At 36.1% G+C, this 11,496-nt stretch overlaps 2 long non-coding RNA genes across 2 annotated transcripts; one reads left to right on the plus strand and one right to left on the minus strand.

Moving 5' to 3' along the window:
* Positions 1–354: 354 nt before the first annotated feature.
* Positions 355–3,222, minus strand: LOC123331518. Its single transcript, XR_006548184.1, has 3 exons — positions 2,788–3,222; positions 1,898–2,110; positions 355–878 (listed from the first exon to the last, which is right to left on the minus strand). It is a non-coding gene; the product is annotated as an uncharacterized LOC123331518 (long non-coding RNA).
* Positions 3,223–4,003: 781 nt separating this feature from the next.
* LOC123328522 lies at positions 4,004–5,558 on the plus strand. Its single transcript, XR_006543404.1, has 2 exons — positions 4,004–4,521; positions 5,287–5,558. It is a non-coding gene; the product is annotated as an uncharacterized LOC123328522 (long non-coding RNA).
* Positions 5,559–11,496: the final 5,938 nt, after the last annotated feature.

Raw genomic sequence — 11,496 nt, forward strand, 5'->3', positions numbered from 1 at the left:
CTCATGGCAAATTAATCTAGAAGAGTAATAGCATGCTGGGGTAACCATGGCCTGGCACTTAACATTTATAAGATTAGACCTTAAAGATACAAAATAAGCAGAAAATCATTCACTATCTGGATTATTTCACTCCTTGAATTTGAAGTAAAGCAATCTCTGGGTTCTAGTCTTAATCTTGTAAATAAACTGCTGTGGCACCTGGAGAAGTCATTTAAATTTTTTGGACTTAATTTTCCTTATTCATATAATCAAGAGGTTATAAAATAGTACTTAAAGTTTTTTACAAACTTATGATTACATTATTTAAAAATAATCCTAGTGTACACATTGAAAAATATATGTCTAGAGTTTAAAATAAAGTGCTTTACTTGTAAATTATGCTTGTAATACTCCTTGTATTTCTTGTATGCTTATAATACTATAACTACCATTATCATATAGGAATATTTTATTTACCATTATTAAAAATAGAAATAATACTTTACATTCAAATAATATATTTTGATTGCTTAAAAGTATTTTGCATGTATTATTGTACAGAATAGCTTTCTATGGTCAATAAGTTAGGAATAATTATTTCTTTTTAATGGTCACTTGTGTCCAAGGACATACAAGATGTTAGCAGCAAAACCTAGAACCAAAGTTTTTAAATTCTGAGACCTAATTTTCTATGTAATTTGTAGAGAAATGTATCTTTCAGATAATAGGTCTAGCTAAGGAAATTTAAGGAGCCATCATCTTGAGTGGTCCACTTCCTGCCATTGTTAAGAGCTGGCCATGAAGACTCTTGGTGCCATCTTTTGCATTCTTCATGAATTGTGAGTGGATTTTTCCAAGTTTCAGGGTGAACAGACGTATATGTAGCCATTAGAAATTTCCTGGGGGAGGGTAAAACTTCTTTTAACACAGATATGCCTCTTACTTTCTATCCATTTAGAAACTGAAAAGCAAGTGCTGAATTATTAAATTTTAGTATAAATTAGAGTTCCAAAAAACAACAAAAGACAACACTAAGACATATTTTCTGTGTTGTCATTCCTCAACTCCCACTCTGTTCTTCCTTGCTGCCACCCATAGTACCATGTTGTGCTCTCCAGAATCAAGCAGCTGGATAAAGAACTACATTAGGATGAAAGTATTTTCCATTTTTTCAGTATTATACTCCATAAGAAGGTTTCGGTGCTGTTCTATGATCCCTTAGGGTAGATAGATACTCCTGGATATGACATGAGGCCATTCAGAAGATGTGTGTTATTCTAGGATACATGCTACCTTCAATGAGCATCTCTAGAATCTTGGAGATGGCCTGAATTGATTATTACCAAGGTATCAGAAAGCCTTGGAGAAGGGAATGGGAACCCACCCCAGTATTCCTGCCTAGGAAATCCCCTGAACAGAGGAGACTGGCAGCATAGGGTCCATGGGGTTCAAAGAGTTGGACATGACTAAGTAATACACACACACACACACACACACACACACACACACACCCCAGAAAGACTAACATTAAAGTGAAAACACTGAGGAACAGCGGTGCCTCAGTGGATCAGTAGTATCAGGATCAGCATCCAAGGAAATTTGTTCGAAATTCATTGGTCCCACCACAGACCTATTGAATTATAAACTCTGTGGATTAGTTCCAGTAGTCTGTTTTTTAACAAGCCCTCCGGGATATTCTGAAGTATATTAAAGTTTAGGAAACAATGTGTAGGAGAAGGCAGGAACAGGGACTAAAATGACTTAGAAGGATTTGGGAACCATGGAAAGCAAAATAAATGTTTGCTTTGCTTGCATGTTTTACCTTGAACTCCTGAGATTCTGAGAATGGGGAGTGGGGGTGGAGGTGGAGGGTTTATGGACATAACCTTTGAAAATCACCTTTAGTGTTAATCCATACCTTTGCCTCAAGTAGGTCAGTAACCAGTTCCAGTTTAGACTCTGAGTTATCCTTCCAGAATCCAGTCATACAAGACATGTGGGCGGCTGGTTGGTAGTAGTTGACAGTAGCATCTAATAAAGGGTGCTCACCTAGTCCTCACACATGAAGGAAAACTCCAAACTGTGAAAATGAGCAAACCAGCTCATCATCTAGACTTCGAAAGTATATTTCCTATAAGTTAATACAAATAAAAAAGAAATCCTATAAGGTAAGATTTTCAAGAAATAATTTACTAATGTCTTTGTAGGAAATTCATTTTCCAAATTGGTGTCAAAATAAAAAGAATTAATCATAAAGGAAAAACTTTGCAAGAATATTCATTGTGGTTTGAAATTAGAGTAAAATATCAGCAATCTTCATGGGAGTTTGAAAGAAAATAACAGTTCAAATCAGAATCAAAACCAAGTGCAAAGAGTTCCAGGAGGACTTAAGCTTCTGTGACAAAGACTTCTCTACTCTAGGGAGAACTTGACTTAAGTTATCTCAGACCTTAGTTGTTATTTAATTTAATTGTATTGAGGTTACTTTTTCTCTAGAGAGTCTCAAGTATAAAGACATTGAAGTAGTGACAGTATAGTGTTTGATCAGGAAATACGAAAAGAAATATATATGCATATATAATATAATATTATATACAGGTATCTATAAGAATCATTCTTCCACATAAGAGTCATAGCTGTATGTAACACAGCTGTTATATCATTGAGGGCACCCTAAATGGAAAGCCCAACCAAAAGAGCAGAACTAGAAGAGAACGAGTGTGAAAAATCACTTTCAAAAACCATGTTTAATGCTCATCATAAAGGTTTACCTTCCAATTCATATAATGATTATAAAAGTCACTTTACCTTTAAACTGAAACATAACCCAGTCTATTGACTAGTTTTCCATCCAAGAACACATCACATAAACCTTTTCCTAGAGAACACTTTCTCAGTCTCTTAAAAATCCATCCATCAAGCTAACTGAGAGCATGAATAGCAGATGATCAATTTGAGAATACTTGAAATCAACACTGGGGGTTTGCTCAGGAAGCTTTGTTAAGGAGTGAGGGTCTCCCAGCATCTCCAACAGCTGAAAGTAGAGATAGTCATCAAACCAAAGGGTAGTTTGATATTCATGTGGACTAAAAAGGATTTCCTCACTCCGCCTTCTGTAGATATCAATTGCGGGGGAGAAAAAAAGCAACAACATCAGCAGCAGCAGAGAGAATGGGGGAAATGCATTTGCTCTTATGTAAAGCACTTAATCTTCAAAAGGCCCATTTTTCCAAAGACCTAAGATACTCATGTGAGATGCTCCCACTTCTAAGTGCTCTGATTGGGCTATACTTTTACCACGTTGTTTTTTTAAGTGCATTCCACGAACAATCATTATCACCTGGGAGCTTGCTCTAATGGCAGAATATCAGGCCCAAACTCAAAACTAATGAGTCAAAATCTGCATTTTTAACAAGATACTCATTGATTTTTACATATGAAAATTTGAGATATATTAGGCTGTAGGACTATAAGCCTACTGCTTTTTCTCTAGTTATTATTTTCTCATGTTTACTTGATTATTATATTTACCTGGGAACATGTAAAAACTCTCAAGCCCCACTGAAAGACTGAATCATAATCTCCATATTTTTTGAAGTGTCCCAGTTTCTTTTGCCCAGAGTATGGTTGGGAAGGCTTTGCTGGTAGCTCAGCATTAAAGAATCCTCCTGCCAAAGCAGGAGATGTGGGCTCAATCCCACAGTTAGGAAGATCCCCAGAGAAAGAAATGGCAACCTACTTCAATATTCTTGCCTGAGAAATCCTATGGATAGAAGAGCCTGGTGGGGTACAGTCCATGGGGTTCAAAAGAGTTGGACACAACTTAGTGACTAAACAACAACAACATTTGGGAAATAGTTATTTTAGGCAGTTGTGAAAGGGCTGATTCCACATTTGTATCCTATAAAAACCCAGTTGACATACAATATAGATACTTTTTATTCATGTAAATTTTAGGTATATTTGGTGGTAACAAAATAAATAAATGCCAAATGGAGGGAATAAGGAGAAATAAGGAGGTGGCAGCATTGGTGAGATGAACAATGAGAAGCATAACACTGGCCATGTGCGTGTGTTTGGGTCCATCCTTAACGACTTGCTTTCATAAAGACACCTGTTCAAATCAGTGAACCAAATCCCTCTCCAGATGGCTGGGTACCTCCAAAGGTGTTTCAGATATAAAAGATTAAGACAGATTTCTTAATATCAGTCAACTGTACTGCCCTAATAAACACACAACCTAAGATTTTTGTTTGTTTGTGTTTTAGTCTGAATGTCTGTATCAGGTTGGGCTCTCTAAGAAACAGATTTTGAATCTGAATTTATGCAGGATGTTCATTGGGGATACACTCTGGTTCACCTAGGAATAGGCACAGGGAAGGTGAATCTAATGCAGTCACAGCGAAAGTCATGCCAGAAAGGGACTCAGCTGAGAGCTGCCAGCCACGCGCACTTTGCAGTTGGAGGAATAAATGCCTCAGTCCTGAAGGGGAATCCAGGCTGTACCTCACGGCATGTAATACAGTGGAAGTCACTACAATGGTAACTAAATTTTCCATTTTTAAATCTTCAAGAGGCTATCATAAGTGCCTTATGGCTGTCTTTATCTCAGAGTCTTACTCAAAGTATAGTCAGTGCAATTCCGTTTGTATTCTCTACTTTCTCCTGCTGCTTGACACCTTTTAAATAAATTCTTCCACATATTGATTGTTTGAGGAACTGCAAAGTATAGAACTTCTTTTTGAAAAAGCCTACTTTGTTAACAGGTGAAGGTTTTGTTTTATAGAGTCTAAAAAATACCCTCAAAGGTGTCAGAAATTAGGCTATTAACCAAAGTTCACATCATTTTCCTTAACTTAATTTTTTGTATGATTTATGTCATAATTTTCTGAAGGTGCTCACTTTCCTGATTGGATTATTAATTTGTGTTTATTATAGAGGCTATGGTATAATGTTTTATCTTAATTAGTATTTTTATGCTTATGATTTTAAATATGTATATAGCCAGTTTTTATGCTATTTCCCTTTCTAACATAACCAAGGTTAAGTGTTTTCTTTTAACAAAGGAAATTTATATTCAAATTAAAAGTAATTACAGATGCTTTATCAAAAATAAAGCAATTGGTAGTTGTGTAAATAGACATCTCCGCAGTAATAAAATGCAGTCTGGTAACCTCTGAGTTTATGATTCTGATGATGTTTCTTCTATGGGAAAAAAATAATAAGTTTTATGTATAAAATATATTTGCTAACAAGGAAGCATCCATCTTTAATTCCTAATGGTATCTTTCTTCCTTTGTTTTTCAGGAGATAAAGTTGATTGGCCTTCCATCCATAGTATATCCAGAAAGTAGATCCAAATTATATAAGAAGATTGTAAAATAATGGGTATATATTTTTTTTCTTTTTAACTCACTGTTTTCACAATGAATTGAGCAGTGTTCACACTGTGCAAATCACTAATATATATTAACTACCCTCTTTTTTGCTAGATATTATAAGTGCCAGAACTACAAAAAAATAAAATAAAAATAAAACGAAGTCCTGGTCCACCAGGGGTTCAAATTCTAGTGAACAAATTGTGTTGAGGTTCAGTGATTAGGAAAATCAAAAGAATTGAACAAATGTTCCATTTTCCATTTATTTGGGTTGTCAAGAAGCAGCTACTGCAGAACTATAACCTTAGAGAAATTTGTTTCAAAGAACAGATGAACAGTTCATTTAGATATCAAAATATTCACCCAAAATATAAATGTTTAAACCCACATTTAATTGAATAACAAAAAAGACAATGTATTTAATGATTTTTAAAAACTAAGAATCTTGTTTTACTTCTGGCCTTAAGTTATATTCAAAGTGTTAGGAATCTGAGAGACAGACTAAGGAGAGGGGCCCTGATAGCACACTCTCATCAACGTTGAGCAATGCCTGGTTCCTGGCAGATGTGAGTAAAGGAGAGACACTCGGAATTTTTTAGTCCATTGAGCTTGCAAGGAGTCAGTGGAGTCTGGATGGTTGTCTCGATTTCTAGGGGACATTTGTTGACATCCAATGTTGATGTTCAATGCCATGTGTGTGTGTGTGTGTATTTGTACATGTGCACTCTATTCAGGGACTGACTGCAAGGCCCAGATTGTGGTGGTGGCTTTTGCTCTGGAAGGAATTGGCAATCTCCTGTCCAGCTGAGCACAGTTATCACTAACCATGAGTAGCTCTTTACTCTGGACAGAGGTAACCAGAAAATGGGTGGTGCAGGGATGTAGGCTTCAAGAACAAAGACATAAACCACATGATTCTAACACCCACTTCAGCTCCAAAGGACTGTGAATGAGTTCATCTCTTATTGAAAACTGAGCTAGGAGAATGTTCAACTCTCATTTGTAACTCACATAGAATACTTGTTTATTTTATACTCCAGGTAAACCCTCGACCTCCCCAGGGTTCTGAATTGTCCCAAGCAAGAAACTCACATCCCTTTTACCCCTTCTCCCTTTGCCACCTGTTCTGTCATCACTCCCACCAATAGATGCTTTAGGTTATTCCTGTTATAAGATGGTTGATGACTTCTAGGAAGGGAGTTCTTCCCTAACCCAGCAATTCACAAGGAAGTAAGAGTACTCTTTAAGTTATGAGAAGACATTTGACTGGTACACAGGTCCTGTATATTTTAGGGGACTGATTTCTAGATATTCAAATACCAAATAAGATTTCTTCCAGAAAATAGATTTGGCTGAGAATGACCCTACCTTCAAAATAGTCCTTTTAGCCACTTTACAGAAGAAATACACAACTCTCTGCTTTCTGAAATCTGAAGTTGATATATTGACCTGAGGTATAAAAATCTTCTTGTGCTAGTCAAAAGGAAAATCACAACAATAGGTATAGGCAGATTCTTTTACAGATTAATCAAAGCTTGCCTTCTTTCACAGTCTTATTTATATTTCTTTTAAAAATGAAGAATGGCTAGGATTAAAAACAACTCTAATACAGTTATGTAAACTTTAAAAATAAAATAAAATTAAAATTAAAAAAAAAAAAAAAAAAAAACTCATTTGGCCTGTGTTGGAATGCCTCAAATTCAAAGTAATATAAGTTATTGACACTGATTATTTTAAATATAAGTGCACTGTTTTCTAAAACAATTAAAAAATTCTAAATAGCACTGAATAAAGCCAAAGATATAAAAGTTTTATGTGATTTCTTTCAGATGTAATGTACTATATTTAATAAGGTAGTTAAAACCTATTTTATCAAGATAAAGAATTTTTATTCCATAGTCAAATCTCATCATATTTTATTTTCTCAAGTCTACAATGTTTTATCTTCCTATTATTAAAAACTAATCTTATTTAAAGCTATAAGTAAGGCTTTTACACGGAGAAGGCAATGGCACCCCACTCCAGTACTCTTGCCTAGAAAATCCCATGGACGGAGGAGCCTGGTAGGCTACAGTCCATGGGGCCACTAAGAGTCGGGCACAACTGAGCGACTTCACTTTCACTTTTCACTTTCATGCATTGGAGAAGGAAATGGCAACCCACTCGTGTTCTTGCCTGGAGAATAATCCCAGGGACAGGGGAGCCTGGTGGGCTGCCGTCTATGGGGTTACACAGAGTCGGACACGACTGAGGTGACTTAGCAGTAGCAAGGCTTTTACATATCAGCTTCAGTTCAGTTCAGTTCAGTAGCTCAGTCATGTCTGACTCTTTGAGACCCCATGAATCACAGCACGCCAGGCCTCCCTGTCTGTCCATCACCAACTCCCAGAGTTCACCCAAACTCATGTCCGTCAAGTCAGTGATGCTATCCAGCCATCTCATCCTCTGTCATCCCCTTTTCCTCCTGCCCCCAATCCCTCCCAGCATCAGAGTCTTTTCCAATGAGTCAACTCTTCGCATGAGGTGGCCAAAGTATTGAAGTTTCAGCTTTAGCATCATTCCTTCCAAAGAACACCCAGGATTGATCTCCTTTAGAATGGACTGGTTGGATCTCCTTGCAGTCCAAGGGACTCTCAAGAGTCTTCTCCAACACCACAGTTCAAAAGCATCAATTCTTCTGTGCTCAGCTCTCTTCACAGTCCAACTTTCACATCCATACATGACCACTGGAAAAACCATGGCCTTGACTAGACGGACCTTTGTTGGCAAAGTAATGTCTCTGCTTTTCAATATGATATCTAGGTTGGTCATAACTTTCCTTCCAAGGAGTAAGTGTCTTTTAATTTTGTGGCTGCAATCACCATCTGCAGTGGTTTTGGAGCCCACAAAAATAAAGTCTGACACTGTTTCCACTGTTTCCCCATCTATTTGCCATGAAGTGATGGGACCGGATGCCATGATCTTCGTTTTCTGAATGTTGAGCTTTAAGCCAACTTTTTCACTCTCCTCTTTCACTTTCATCAAGAGGCTCTTTAGTTCATCTTCACTTTCTGCCGTAAGGGTGGTGTCCTCTGCATATCTGAGGTTATTGATATTTCTCCTGGAAATCTTGATTCCAGCTTGTGCTTCTTCCAGCCCAGCTTTTCTCATGATGTACTCTGCATATAAGTTAAATAAGCAGGGTGACAATATACAGCCTTGACGTACTCCTTTTCCTATTTGGAACCAGTCTGTTGTTCCATGTCCAGGTCTAACTGTTGCTTTCTGACCTGCATACAGGTTTCTCAAGAGGCAGGTCAGGTGCTCTGGTATTCCCATCTCTTTCAGACTTTTCCACAGTTTATTGTGATCCACACAGTCAAAGGCTTTGGCATGTCAGCTTATGAATATGCAAAGAGGAGTATAACAATTTAAAATGTATTTTATACCCTACCTCCTAAGTACAAAAGTTTGAAGATAACAATTTTATTTGTCACAACATTATTCCTTGGAGGTTTAGACTCAGGAACTCCTGGAAGATTCCCGATGGTCTTTTTGTTTGTTTTCCATCTAAATATCTGTGTTCTGTTGAATACAGGAAAGGCAGATGGTAGCCTTGTTACATTCTGTGTTTGGCATTGGTGTGTTTCTCTCAGCAGTGTTAATTAGTTTTCTACTATTCCTTGCTGTAGTGGTATCTAGAGGGCATTACTTTACTGGGTCTTTTTCTATGTCCTTTAAGTTTACCCTGGGGAAGGGACTCTGTATGGAGTATCATCCTCCAGCCCTTTTTTGTTTCCAATGGCAATGAAAAGAAGATGGGTCAGGCCAGCAGACCACACTGGCTCAATCTGACCATTCTCAATCTCCCTTAAATGCCATGCACTAAAGGAGAGGGGCAATTAACCTTCAGAATTGTGTCCTCAATTCTGCTCATATGTCTATACTCCAAGAGACAAAGTTTGTGATACCATATAGTTACTCTCTGGGAGAAGACTTTGACTCACTAAGTCTTTGTCACAAATACGAAACATTCATTTGTACTAGCTCTCCTCTCAAGATCATCCAGGAAGAATTTCTGAATACTAATTTTTGTACAGTAAGACATCACCAAATTTGGGTATGAACTAATGTAGAATTAATTATAAGTAGACATGGCCAGACTGAAGCTTAACTTTTTAGAAGTTTGTGTAAAAGCAAATATGAGATTGCATTAGAACCCATTTAAGAACATTTCTTGTGTGGATTTTCACACGCATACAGCAGTAATAAGAGATGGTTTGTTCCTATATGTTTTTTTAAAGGCCCTGGAGAGCCTGCCTTAGTAAGCATTTAGATTTTATTGTATGCACTGAATGTAATTGTCGATGGCCTTGTGGCCCTAGTTCCTAACAGAACTAAAATAAAATGAACAGACAAAATATTAAGTATTCTAAAATTAAAATTTTTATAACTTCCTTCTATTTACATGTAAGATAAAGTTGAAATATTAATGAGTGAAGACACTTGCAACCAACAATATTTAATAGCTTGCTAATTGCTTTTATGAGAGGTAAAATCCTATAATGATTCAAAACAAGGGCTTGAAAAATAAGACTTCTTAAGTGCAAATCCTGGTCCTTCCACTTATCAGATAAAATATATATAAAATAGAGATAAATGTTAGAAAAAAACATATTGATATATACTGCAAAATACACCTACTTTCGTTCATATACTCAGGAAGTCTGTCTCTCCTTTGAGCACACAAGAATCTCTAGCATGCCTCCTTTTGTGATGTTTCACAACCACATTTACCTGGAAACATTCTTATCCATTCCTCAGGCCCCCAATTTAAGAATGGAGCTTTATCCTAGCGATGTCACCGTTCTTTCACATATTTACCTTGGTTTCCACAATTTCATTAGAGACTCAGGTATACATCAGAGTCTCAAAAATTGAAAATGTTTTCATTATTTTCCCAGGAGACTTCGCAGCTCCCCCTTTAAACTATCCAATGTCAATAGACTGGGAAGAGAAAGAGTTGAAAGACAGGGGGAGTAGAAGAAATATTTTCTAGGCTCACAGATGTAATCCTAGACTATACACAGAAAAGAAACTGAACAAATATTCTGAAGAAAAATAGGTATTTGTTTTGTATTCTTGAAATGTGCATACATGATAAGTCGCTTTAGTCGTGTCCAACTCTGCAACCCTATGGACTGTAGCTCACCAGTCTACTTTGTCCATGGGATTCTCCAGGCAAGAATTCTGGAGTGGGTTGCCACACCCTCCTCCAGGAGATCTTCCAGACCCAGGGATCGAAGTTGTATCTCTTATATCTCCTGCATTGGGAGGCGGGTTCTTTACCACTAGTGCCACCTAGGAAACCCTATTATTGAGATGAAGCATTTTATATTTCCCAAGCTTTCTAAAGTGGCTATATATTTTATAATAATTATTTTTTTATTAACAAGTAATTAAATAATTAGTATTTCTAACTCCATCCTCTAACTTATGGCTGCCTTCAGGGTCCCTCTACATTTTTTTTTTTTTTTTTTTTTTTCACAATTAAAATTAAATTTTAATAAATAAAAAATGTAATCAAAATTATACTGTGTTGAATATTGAATAATCAAACAAGATTTTAAGCATACACCATTATAAAAAGTTATGAATAAGATATATTACATCAAAAAGTCAGAGGAGAAACTTTATAAGATAATCCCAATAACCAAAACAAATACCTATGATATAATTCAAATAACTTATATTATTGATTTTGTTAAATACTCACACATATGAACTAAATAAGGTCTCTTTTTTAACATGAGAAAGATAGGTAGCCTCGATAATAATTAATTCAGGAATAAGATGGGGATACCGATGATCATTTTTTAAAATTATTCTGGAAGTTTTAGTTAATGCAATTGGACAAAAAAATTAAAAGGTTTAGTTGTGGGGAATAAAAGAAAGAAACTTAACTATAATCTAGCTAAAGTGATTACTAATTTTAGAAAACCCTCATAAACTAATGACCAAAGATATTAGTACTAGTATTAGTTCTATATAGTACTAATAGTACTAAAAATATTATTACTAATAGCGGTTTGATAAGTTGTCCAATTATCTGAAGAAACATGTAAAATTACTAATTTTTATATTTGGTTATAATAAGTGT

The sequence above is a fragment of the Bubalus bubalis genome, chromosome 2 (assembly GCF_019923935.1).
Source record: "Bubalus bubalis isolate 160015118507 breed Murrah chromosome 2, NDDB_SH_1, whole genome shotgun sequence".
Taxonomy (NCBI): domain Eukaryota; kingdom Metazoa; phylum Chordata; class Mammalia; order Artiodactyla; family Bovidae; genus Bubalus; species Bubalus bubalis.